We start from the raw sequence: 11,412 nt of genomic DNA, 5'->3' as shown, positions 1-11,412 counted from the left end.
ATTTTTAAATTAAATTAATAATTGATTATGTGAAAAAGTCCTGGTGAAGAACAAAGCATTCTGTTGGAAGATGTGGTAGGAAGATGAAAAATCCTTGATCTTCCACAAAAGGAAGAACAAACTGAGGTAGAAGCTCCTTCCCATTCCTAGTTTCTAAGATTCAGTCTGCCTTCCCTTCTCCAGCAGAACTGACCAAGATTCAGGGAAAATATTTCACTAAAAAGGTGTGCAAACAAAAACTAATTTTGTTTTACAGAATTTTCAGTGAATACATTTTTGCATGATTACCTAGGGTATTTTTTAGATATTCTTTTTATTTACAAAAGTTTTAACAAAGTTTTTGGTTGAAGTTTTTTTTTTAATTTCTGTTTTTAAATATTTTTGATAACAACATATTTAGTTATTTATCACTAAGAAAATCTACTGTGTTTAATTTTAAAAATATATATATTGTTCCAATTAAAAAAAAAATAGAAAAAAAAATGTGCAAAATCATACTGTTCTGACAAGGATTTGGGGTGTTCACCATTTTTAAAAAGATTTGAAAATAAAAATAGGTAGCATAAGAATAAGAAACACCTCTCCGAGGATAACCTTTTCAACTTCACCTTCATGTAAGAACCCAACAGCTCCAACATGGCCATGCTTTCTTCCTCTGCTGTTTGAAACAACCACTGATGAGGAAACAGTGTTGCAAGGGACGGATGTGAGTTATTAATCAGGTGTCAATGCCAGTGTTTGCATTCTCTCACTATGTTAAACCATAGGCACCCAGGAAGCTCTTTCATTCATTGATGTCTAAGTGGGATGGGACAAAAAATAAGATGACTCAGTGCATGTGGCTAGGACAAAGGCCTGTGTGGCTAACAGAGTGCCATCCCCACCCACGGGGATTAAGGAGGAATTAAATGGCACAGGGACCCTGTCTAGCAAAGGGATGGATTTCCTGCAAGGCAGCAGGGCAAAGGCCAAACAATGGCAGGATGGGGTGGTGCTGGGCAGGAGGGGAGCTGGGAGGACAGCTCTGGTCACTGGTGTGGTCGCTGACACAGGAGATCTACACCAGGAGTGGCTAAAGAAGATACCAGAGCCCTCAGGGGGCTCTGGGTTAATTTGGTTGGACAGAGGAAACCCAGAACCTGAGCATCTGCTGCTTGGTGGGGTGAGGTTGGGTAGTTAAGGTGTTCCTTTCCCCTTGCAGAACACACAGAAAAGTACAATTCCTCCCTCCTGAGAAGCTCGTGACTTTCACTTCTTCCCCAGGCAGAAGGCTTCCTTGGGGCTCCACCTGTACAGATGTGCACGTGGTGCTTCTGCTCCTTCTGAGGCAACCACGTAGCCACTGCTGCTGTATGGCTGCAGTCATGCAGCTGGGTCACAGACACAGCTACTTGGCTTGCCAGGAGTGCATGCACTTACAGCTGAGGAGAAGACAGCTCTCTCTCACTTCATCTGCTTGAGACAGTGGGGAGAAACAGCAGAAGGGAGAAGCAGAAGAGAGATGAAGACAAAACCATGGGATGTCAGACCAGAATCCAGCCAGCACCTCCCAAAACAGGAGAGTGCAGAGAGTGGTTTGGCAAACAGCCCTACAAGTGGCAGTGAGACCATATCAGTGCAGTCCTGCTGTCTTGGCTGAACAGAGAAGCAATAAGACAAAAATCAATGGCAAAGCTCCCCATGATGTCAGTAGTACCAGATCAGGTTCACAGCATATACGAAAGCTGAGGATCGTTCTGCAGGAATATTATGGTTAGTGCTGAGGACAGGTTTACAGTATTTACACCCTGTGATTATATTCTTGGTTAGGAGAACCAACAACCAATAGATTGCTAAATGATAAATAAATATTCACATTGTTAGGGATTTGATTTTATCCCATTTCATGAAGGCAGAAAAACTACGTATTTTGAATGAGGTATTGTTTGGAAATAATATATTTTACGCTTAAGAAAAACCAATGCTAATGTAAACATTTACAAATAACTATGACCTTCTTCATAAAATGCACTTTAACATTAGAGGCCAACCTTCTCAAGTCCTGAAAGACGGAGTTCTTCAAAAGCTAAAGGTTCTCATTACCTTTCAGGACCAGCCCTTACCCTTAGCCTCTCCTTAATGTTCATACAGAACTTTCTTCCCTTTTAGGCTTATTTTTGTTTTTAACCAAGAGCCAATTAGACGGATTTTGAATAAGGTTGAAGCACTTTTTGTTCAAATGAGAAATTTTTAGTCCCTTGAAGTGTAATGGGTTTTCAATAGAAATCCTCTCCTGCTGTGCATTGATCAGCTATTGATTGGTGAGGGTTTAAACTAAATTATCACGGCCAAATAAAAGACCTTCAGGATGAAGGAACTGAGCTGAGCACAGTGTTATATGAAAAGTAAGCCAAGCCTTTGTGGTGGAATCGAAAGGCCCTGGTCACTCTTGAAGAAAAAAAATGTTAATTGAAAAATTCCTTAAATAGGTAACAGCTCTGAAAGTCTGCTTTACATAAAAGATATGAAATCACAATCAGTCGACAGAGAAAAAAGGATCCTGCAGTTCAAGTGGTTTTTCCCTCTAAATGGTGCTGATTACTTTCCCATTCAGGGATGACATGGAGTGATGGAAATTAGTCATTTCAGAAGAAAGGACTAATGACAGCTGAACCTGCAGGCAATGGAAGAAGTTTGACTATTAGCTCCTTGAGACAGAAAGTTAAAACAAAAAACTTCCTATTGGGTGAAAAGATTTATCCCAAGTCTAGCAGGAAAACAAATACATGAGCCTGATTAAGGTCTGAAAGATCTATTTTTTATTTTTTGCTTTCATCAGTGATCACAGCTCTCAAACTTTGTTGAAAGAGCAATGAAAGACAACTGCATTGACCATGTACAAAGGGCTAGTAATAAAAAATATGTTCCCAAACAAGTTGTCTTCTTTACAATTTGGAAATGAAAAGAATGGGTCTTGCTGATCCTCAGAGGCAGGTGTGGAAGGCTGGAGCTCCATCCAGCTGGTAGAATTTCAGTCAATGGCCTGATCTGCAGAGGTGCTGAAGGCTTGGGATAGCCCCCACGTAAGTTAAAAGGGCAGTCAGTATTCTTAATGTCAGGCCAGATCTTTGAGGAGCTGACTCTTTATGCCCATATCTCAACATGTGCAGGTCTGCAGGACCAGGCAGGATCATACCCTGGCAGCATCACAGAGCACTGCAGTGCAAGTTGCTCCATAGACGCCGAAGATGCCTTCCCACACCCGTCTGGAGCGTGCCCATGCCTTGCCTCGCCCACATCCATGCTGACACTCAGCTTCCCTGCACTGCTCTGGACACGGCTCTGCCTTCTCTGCTGGGAAGTTTCTTTGCTGCCAGTCCTTGGAATGAGTCTTTTTAAGGGTCAAGTAGCATGTAATTAATGCATACCATCTTTCTTAGCATATCAAAGGGTAACATGTAATAGGATCATTTAGTCAACATATTGAAGTGTTTCATTTTATTGCTAGAAAATGTATTTCAGGAGAATAAATCTATAACCTGCTTGCAAGATTTCAGTTCAAGGGTCAGGATTGTCCAGTTTCACAGATTTTTTTTCCCATTACTAAATAGCTGGCTCCATAACTAAACATGGACTCCAAAATAGCAGCATTAAAATTCATGTTTACAGGGCTCTGTAGTGTCTGGTTCAGGGGTCGATTTAGTTTGTTATCCAGACATCTGGGAGATAAAGGTCTGGCTTGGACTCCACAAAAAATTCACCTTCAATCTGGCACTTTGCACATCAAAATCATGTGCACTTCAAGACTTCAAAGAAGTCAGAGCCAATATGGTTGCTTGATTTCTTTCAGTTAGAAGAACCACATCCATCCAATAAAAGCTTTCTCTTTGATTATGCTAATCTGTGGGCATTTAGCTGCTGGTAGCTGTAAATTGAGTGCTTGCCCAGATTTTGATACAAATATTTCACCCAACAAGATCCAATAGAGGTCTGCCATACCTTCTCAGTTGAGCAGGATATCACAGCAGTAACAGAATAAATATTTATCCATCAAAACTTTGCCAGTATCCTAAATACACTGGCCAATGCCAGAGCCTTCAAAAGAATAATAAAATCCCTTATAAAGCCCTCAGTTTTCTAACTGTAGAAACCTTGAATCTTAATGTCCCAGAAGACCCTTATCATTCATAATTTGAGAGCAGATAGCATTAATGTAGATAATATTCTTATCCATACAGATGTCTATTGCTTTTTCTTTATCTTATTTATGAGTATTGCAAAGCTGTGAGTTTTGTCAGCTAAACACACATGCATTAGCCATGCACAAGCTATGCTTTAGGCAAGCATATATGCAAATAGAGTTAAGAGAGGTAACATGGAAAATGAAAAAAAAAAAAAAAAAATGATAACGATGAGGCCAAACTAAGGGATCTAGCTGTCCCATATGGCTCAAAATTCTGTGAAATAACTTAGCCTGAAGAATCAAGCCCTTTCATTCATCTTAAACTTTTAATTGAGCAAAGGTTTTTTTTCATGTATCCTGTATGCAAATGTAAAAAAGAATTAATATGTATTGCCAATGTAGTCTCCTGTTGGACACATAAATTCCACTTCTGTTAAATAATTACAGTAGAAGAGTGTCCTGAATAATGAAAGCCCAGTCTTCTTACCATTTCAGTAGTGATGAGTCAACTGGCTTTAGTAGGAGAAAGATCAAGCCATAGACCCTGAGGCAAATGAATCTGATGATGCTGAAGATAGCAATCTAAGAGAAGGAAAACTTATGCAAAGGAGACTGGAAATATTTTCTTCCTCTGCCACCCACAAAATATCTTCTTCATTCTTGCTCATCCTGGCCTATTTATGCAACAGACAGATTAATAAATTAGCTTGTGCTTCTCTAATCTCCAGTTTATCCCCAACATATGGATACAATATGCTCCAAATCCTCACTCACTGATAATTAGGATGAACTTTAGAGTAAGAGTTAAAAGGAAAACCTCTTAGGAGGATGTAAAAGTTCATCATGCACAGTGCAAATATCTACAACATCACGTCACTTGGAATCTAATGGTTGGATTGCAGGACCTGATTTGACCCACAACTCATTGTCAGGTTCTCTGTCATGTCTCTAGAAAATCAATATTTTGGGTGGCCAAAAAGATCTACTGGCCTGGAAAGTCAGAGTGCAGGGGCAATGCTGGTCTTCCTAGAACGCTCCTGAGATGCTCAGGTCCTGAGCATCAATTAAAAAATTCAGTTAAGGGAAGTCATATCTCACCTCTCCTGCACCCTGAGTTTCAGAACTGACATTTTAAGCGTCAGTTTCATATTACAACCACCAAACCATCAAGCTTTGGCATCTAGCACAACACGCCTACTGGGCATGTTTTTCAAAGACTCCACAAGCTCACTATGCAAGTGGAGAATAATTTGTTTAAGCATCCACACTACTCCTTTGATGCAGGTACAATGAAAATCTCTATTTCAACAACAGAGAAAACTGAGGAATGAAAAAAATATCACCTTCCTAAGGTGAGGAAATCAGCATCAGAGACAATGCTAGAATGCAGATCACCTAATTACTGGACTGTGTTCTCCTAATTGCCAAACAAAACCACAGCCCTAGGAGAAGAATGATTACACCTTCATCACCATCCTGTTTACTAAACAATCTCATAATAGAGCAATGACTAGGAGAAAATATGTTTTGGTTTTGAAAGACGATCGCAGAGATTTGACATGTCCTTGCAGAGACCTGTAATGAGTTCAAACCACTCTTGAAATAAAACTAAAGTCTGAAACAAGCTTCTGAAAAGGAATCCGTGTCACTTTCTGAAATGAACTGTTCATTCACATTCCTGTAATGATCTGACTGTATTGAACCCAATGCACTGAGCGACACACGCAATAAAGCCCATTTACACTTTCCAACTTTGTGTTTTTTGTTTTTTTTTTTCCAGGGGAGATGTGTTATTTACCTCCTCATTTGCTTTGGAGCTCTCCCGATTGGAACTATAAGCTAAAGGTCTTAAGTAATAGATGGGAGATGAAAGGTGACCAAATACATTCAAGCCGATAATAAACAGAGAGCATTTGTAGGTGAAAACAACCAGCTTGGCACAAGAGCCAGAGAGATAATGCAGTCAGTTTAATAGGAGGCTTTTAACGTTTCCTGTTCAGGATTGGCTGGCTTATTAATGATTTAAGCACAAATTGAATTAACCAAATATTGAACATATGTTCGTTTAAACTCTCTTAAATCTACCAGAGCCTCACGCGAGAGAGCTATGTGGCCATGCTGTTGAAGTGGGGGGAGGATGACAAGGGGGTATTGAGGGTGACTGGGTAAGTAAAACATAACCTGAAGGTGGTCAATTTAATGCTGTGTTAGTGGCCTGAACTTTCAGTTCCCAAAGGGAAAGGATGATTAATGCCACTACCAAATGTATACCCATACCTGACCCTGATCTCATCAAATCCTGCTGCCACCATCTGCTGTTTTTAATTCCTCCGCAATATTTGTATTTGCTACCTCCCTCCTACAAAGAGAAGGAGAAAAAAAAATGTTCCCTGCTTATGAATGGTGTGATTTGGTAGTACTGGCTGAACGCTGGCCAGGAGGCATCTGTTGCTTATAGTCCTGACAGCATCTGCTACTATTTCTCACTTTTCCCAGCATGCTGTGAGATATGGTTTCTCCCAAAGGTGGCCTTTGTATGCACCATTGTCAATTCCATCATTGTCTGCCACAGCCTGTTCCCACGATGCAGTGGTAGTTATTACCACGCTGCAAAACCTTTTCTTGCAGGCTATCTGTAATCTAAGATATTGTGTGATTGAGTTATGCAGTTAACCCTTTTCCTATGCATCAAACCATTACAATAAAAAGAAGCAGCCTGGACCATTTTTGGAAGGAAAACCTTCAGGGCTTACAATGGATGGGAAAGTGAAACACTTTTGTTGTTGTTGTTGTTGTTGTTGTTGCTTTTATTGCTTTTAGAATAATGACAGTTTAGCGCTAAGTAAATTGGAGGTTTACAAACAAACAAAAAGGCAAAAGCAAAAAATGTCCTAACTAGCAGTTTTAATTCCTTTAAAATGCTATAAAGGATGCATTGTTTTTTCTCCTGATTCCTGATACGGCTATTAAGCATTGTAACCAAATGTGTGTGAATGCTATTATTTATGTGTCTGATCTTTAAATACCCTCTGCTAGGGGGATACAGGCTGAGACTTCTGATGGACATAGGCGTCCCAAGCTGTCATCTTGCCTTGTCCTTCTGTCAAACAGCTAGTGTGTCAAGCGCTTCTCCTGGGAACTTTTAGAGTAAGAGACTTGGAAGCACAGAGCAGTCCAGTCTCCAGAGAGCTACTTTTAACTCACGACAATATCCTTGGTGTCAGCTCAGAATAGCCCACTATGGGGCACAGAGAGAGAAAGCGCAACAGATGTTACTAGTAAAACCATGTTTACAGTTCTGCAAAGTTATTGCCCTGACGTACCTTCTGACCAAAAACTGCTCAAAAGATGACCAGGTCCCTAGCAGTTGGATCGTTTAAGCCATTTCTGTTCACAGAAATGTTCTCATAGAGAATTGGTACGATTAAAATAAGACACCACATCTCTTACACGTACGTGCCCCTCCCTTTTCCCCCAGATCATTTGTAGCAGTATAGCCTTTCAAATAATATAGTAATCACTTACAGCTGTATTTATGATAATTTCTGTACCTATAACAGAATTTCAAATATATTTCCCTAAAATATGTAGGATGTATGTGGTGTTTTATCACCCAAATGCATTTATACTTCTTTTATCTCTCTTTTTTTTTTTTTAAACGTTTCATTATTTTAGGACTATTTATTATGTATTGAACCATAACTCCTTCTTATGTAAGATTTAACATAAGCAAGATAGATGACACTAGAAGCAACAACAATTAGCTGATTTTTGAAATACCTTGAAAAGGATCTGTCTTAGACCAGACTGAAACTCTGAAGAAACAGAAAAAAAGAAACACTGAACTTGTGAAGATAGCTTTTCAAATGAAGTTCCTCAAAAATCCTCACCTCTCCTTCCATCCACTTCTGATTTTCAATGATGTACTGTCAGAAAGTGCAATACAGCACGTAATGACAGAGTAACTATTGGCATACCATTTAAAAGACAACATTTGTCTACTATTCCCCTGTTAGCCTCATTTGTGTTGTATTTTGTATCATCTATATTATATTTTCCAGGGAGAAGGGCTTCCAAGGAAGGGGAAAATTGCATTATTTTCTTTCTTTCTTTCTTTCTTTCTTTCTTTCTTTCTTTCTTTCTTTCTTTCTTTCTTTCTTTCTTTCTTTCTTTCTTTCTATCTTTCTATCTATCTATCTATCTATCTATCTATCTATCTATCTATCTATCTATCTATCACTGTGATTCCTATTTTGCCATGGCCTTGTATCCTTTCAACTGTGTTTTTACCCTTTCCGCTTCCTCACAAAGGGAACTAGGGGCAACTTTGCAATATGGCACAACATCCCCATTAAATAAGCAAAGATGAGGGACCAGATCATCTGACCTGCCACAGAGCAGAGCAGGACCAAGAGGCCAGTAAGTCAATGAAGGCAGGGACATAACTCTCTCCTGCACAGTGGCTGCTCTAATAATGCTGACTGCAGTACCAGTATGGAGTGATCAAAATGAACAAGTACTGTACAGACATACCTCCCTATTTGGCACCAGTTTATCATGCTTTCACATCTTTACTAGCTATTTAAAGTCAATTTTCAGTGTTGTTATCAATTTAAATGAGGAAGTGTGATCTGGAACAGGTTTACATTCTATTCTCTCCGCACACAGCTAGGGAGAATAAGGCATTTGACAGGATAAGCCAGGTATTATGTCAGATAAATCTGATGAGCTGCTGCTCAGTAGGACCATTAAAGACACTTTTCTGAATCAAAGATTGAGTTTCTCTCTGCATCCTGAAATTCTCTTTCCAGAGTCAGCAGATAGAAGGTAAACCATGGCTGGTTGACTCAGTTGAAGTTTTTCTATCGCCAAGGGAGGATGAACTTCAGGAAGCAAAGACTGTGCCTACAGCTAGACCTTTAAGCAGCTGGTCTACAGGACAGCTACAAAATCTGCATACACAGATTTGCATGGAGAAAGTCACAACTAAAAAAAAAAAAAAAAAGGAAGATAGCATATGCATGTGAAGGAATCCACAGGTACAATGTGTGACCCAGCTTTATGAAACACTTAATATCCATTGGTGGAAAATAATAAAATTATCAAATTATCAAAGCAGCCAGATAACATGTCTTGTAAAAGAATCAGACTGAGGCCACAATATACAAATGCTCTAAACTACAGGTTTCAAGCTACAGATTCCTCTCCAGTTGGCTGCGTAAGCTCAACTGCTTACCTACCATGCCTGAGGTGGTAGTTCCCTGGGGCACCACTGCAACCTGTGCTATTTCCATCAGGACACAGAATCCTTTATAGACAGTTTGCTTTCCAGGAAGAGCTGTCTGTTTGTTATGTCCTGCAACACACTAAAACAAAGTAAAACCTACTATGAAGGGCACTATCCACTTGATGAGAATTTCATTAAAATACAGTAGAAGAGGAAACCAACCCCCAACTGTGGTGTTAAGGAGGTACAAATGCACTGCTTTCAATATAAAGCAATTTACACTCCTATGGTATACAATTGCTTCTATAAGCCTTATATTTTTTTTTCAATTTCAGGCCAATAATAAGGACTTCATTTCTCCTTGTTTTGACTATCTCCTCTCTCTGATACAGTCTGGCTGAATACTATGCTCTGCAAGAGGTGCACAATGACATCGGCATGGGCTTCATGAGTGTTATAAAACAGAATTAACTTCAGGCATGCCAGTACCTTCACTGAATGAAAAGGAGTACTGGCAAGTCTACAGAAAAGCATGTGTATAAATGTTTTCCTGAACCAGAAAATGTTGCACAGAGGCAGATTTTTTTTTTACTCTGTTTGTTTCAGTGGGAGAAACATGTATGGACAAAATTCCTTTATTACAGATATTTGGGTAAGCATGGTATTTAGCCTAAGATCTGTTGTCTCTTTTCCTCTCTCCAATTTTATTGTCAGCAAATCCTTTTGCAAACTAGAAAAAAACAGTCTGCTGTGTGCAGGTAGGTTTTGATAACACGCGTGTGCCAGAGGCTGCTTTCACTCACCCACTGTTTGTTTGTTTTTAATTTAGCAAAGCAGCCACCGCTCCAACCATGCAAAACAGATTAAAATAATATGAATCAGAGGCAGGAGAGGTATTTATGTAGATAGGTCAGGGGTTACTGGAGGGGGAGATGGCACGCCAGGGGAGAATGGCCACCCAGTGTTGGCAGCAGCGTGCCAATGCAGATCCTTCTGCATGCCTCACAGCCCTAAGCGCCATCTTCCCCATTGCCTGCGAGGTGCCAACATGTGGCGGCCCTCCTTCTTGCTGGCCCTACCATCCCATCACCAGTGCCACATGGTTGGGTGGGCAGGGCCCCAGGATTGCTGGGATGCACTCCTCCAGCCCTCCTGTCATTCCCCGGCCTCCCCTGGCCTCCGCAGCCTCCCCTAGCCTTTCGTGGCCTCCCTTAGCCTCCATGGCCCTCCCCGGCCTCCCCTGGCCTTCCCCAGCAACAGCCATGGCGGCAGCCAATGGGGCCGGGCCGGGTCAGGGCGGCGGCAGCGGCACAGGCCTTTGTGCAGGGTGGCAGGTGACCACGGCGGGGGAACAAAGAGGGGTCAGGGCGGGAGCCGGGTCCCTTTTCTCAGGCCCATGTTCTCCACTCCTCACAATCTGTCTAAATTTAACTCGCCATTGAGGGCCCTGGCTGTCGAAAACAGCTTTATGTTGACTAATCCAGGCAGAAGTAAGGGTAGACACAGAGACAGGTTTGAAGGCGGGGACGTGGCTATTCTGCCTGATTTTTTTTTTTTTTTTTTTTTTTTTTGGCTATTTTTCCCTCCCCCTCTCTTCCCCTCTGCCTCCAGTGAAAAGTTTTCTGAACAAAAAAAAAAAAATGGTGACAAGATTAATCAGCCCGTGGAGCTGAAACACATGCTTGACTTAAACAACCTCTTTGCTGTTATTAACAACTGCTCCAGCATTTCTCTTGTTATGCTAATTGTACAGATTAGAGTAAAATCTATTCCTTCTTTGCTGAACAGGCCAATTGATAGAGGCAGATCTATTTTTCTCCCCTGGTTTAATTCTTTTTTTTTCTCCAGGAGCAAGTATTTGCGGCAGCAAGGACAACAACAACAACAACAACAACAACAACAACAACAAATGTCCACAAAAGTGACTAGCCCTCACATACACTAAAAATCATTAATAAATACAAACCTATACCAGTCTCCACTCCTGCCTGAAAATCATGTCCGGGTGTTGTAACACAGGCGG

At 40.7% G+C, this 11,412-nt stretch overlaps 1 long non-coding RNA gene across 1 annotated transcript; it reads right to left on the bottom strand.

Moving 5' to 3' along the window:
* Positions 1-3,288: 3,288 nt before the first annotated feature.
* Positions 3,289-9,498, bottom strand: LOC311434649. The gene is made up of 2 exons (XR_014691621.1): positions 9,403-9,498; positions 3,289-3,358 (listed from the first exon to the last, which is right to left on the bottom strand). It is a non-coding gene; the product is annotated as an uncharacterized lncRNA (long non-coding RNA).
* Between the last annotated feature and the right edge of the window lie 1,914 nt (positions 9,499-11,412).

This window comes from Aythya ferina (assembly GCF_964211825.1).
Source record: "Aythya ferina genome assembly, chromosome: 3".
Classification (NCBI taxonomy): Eukaryota; Metazoa; Chordata; class Aves; order Anseriformes; family Anatidae; genus Aythya; species Aythya ferina.
This window is presented reverse-complemented; position numbering and strand designations above follow the sequence as displayed.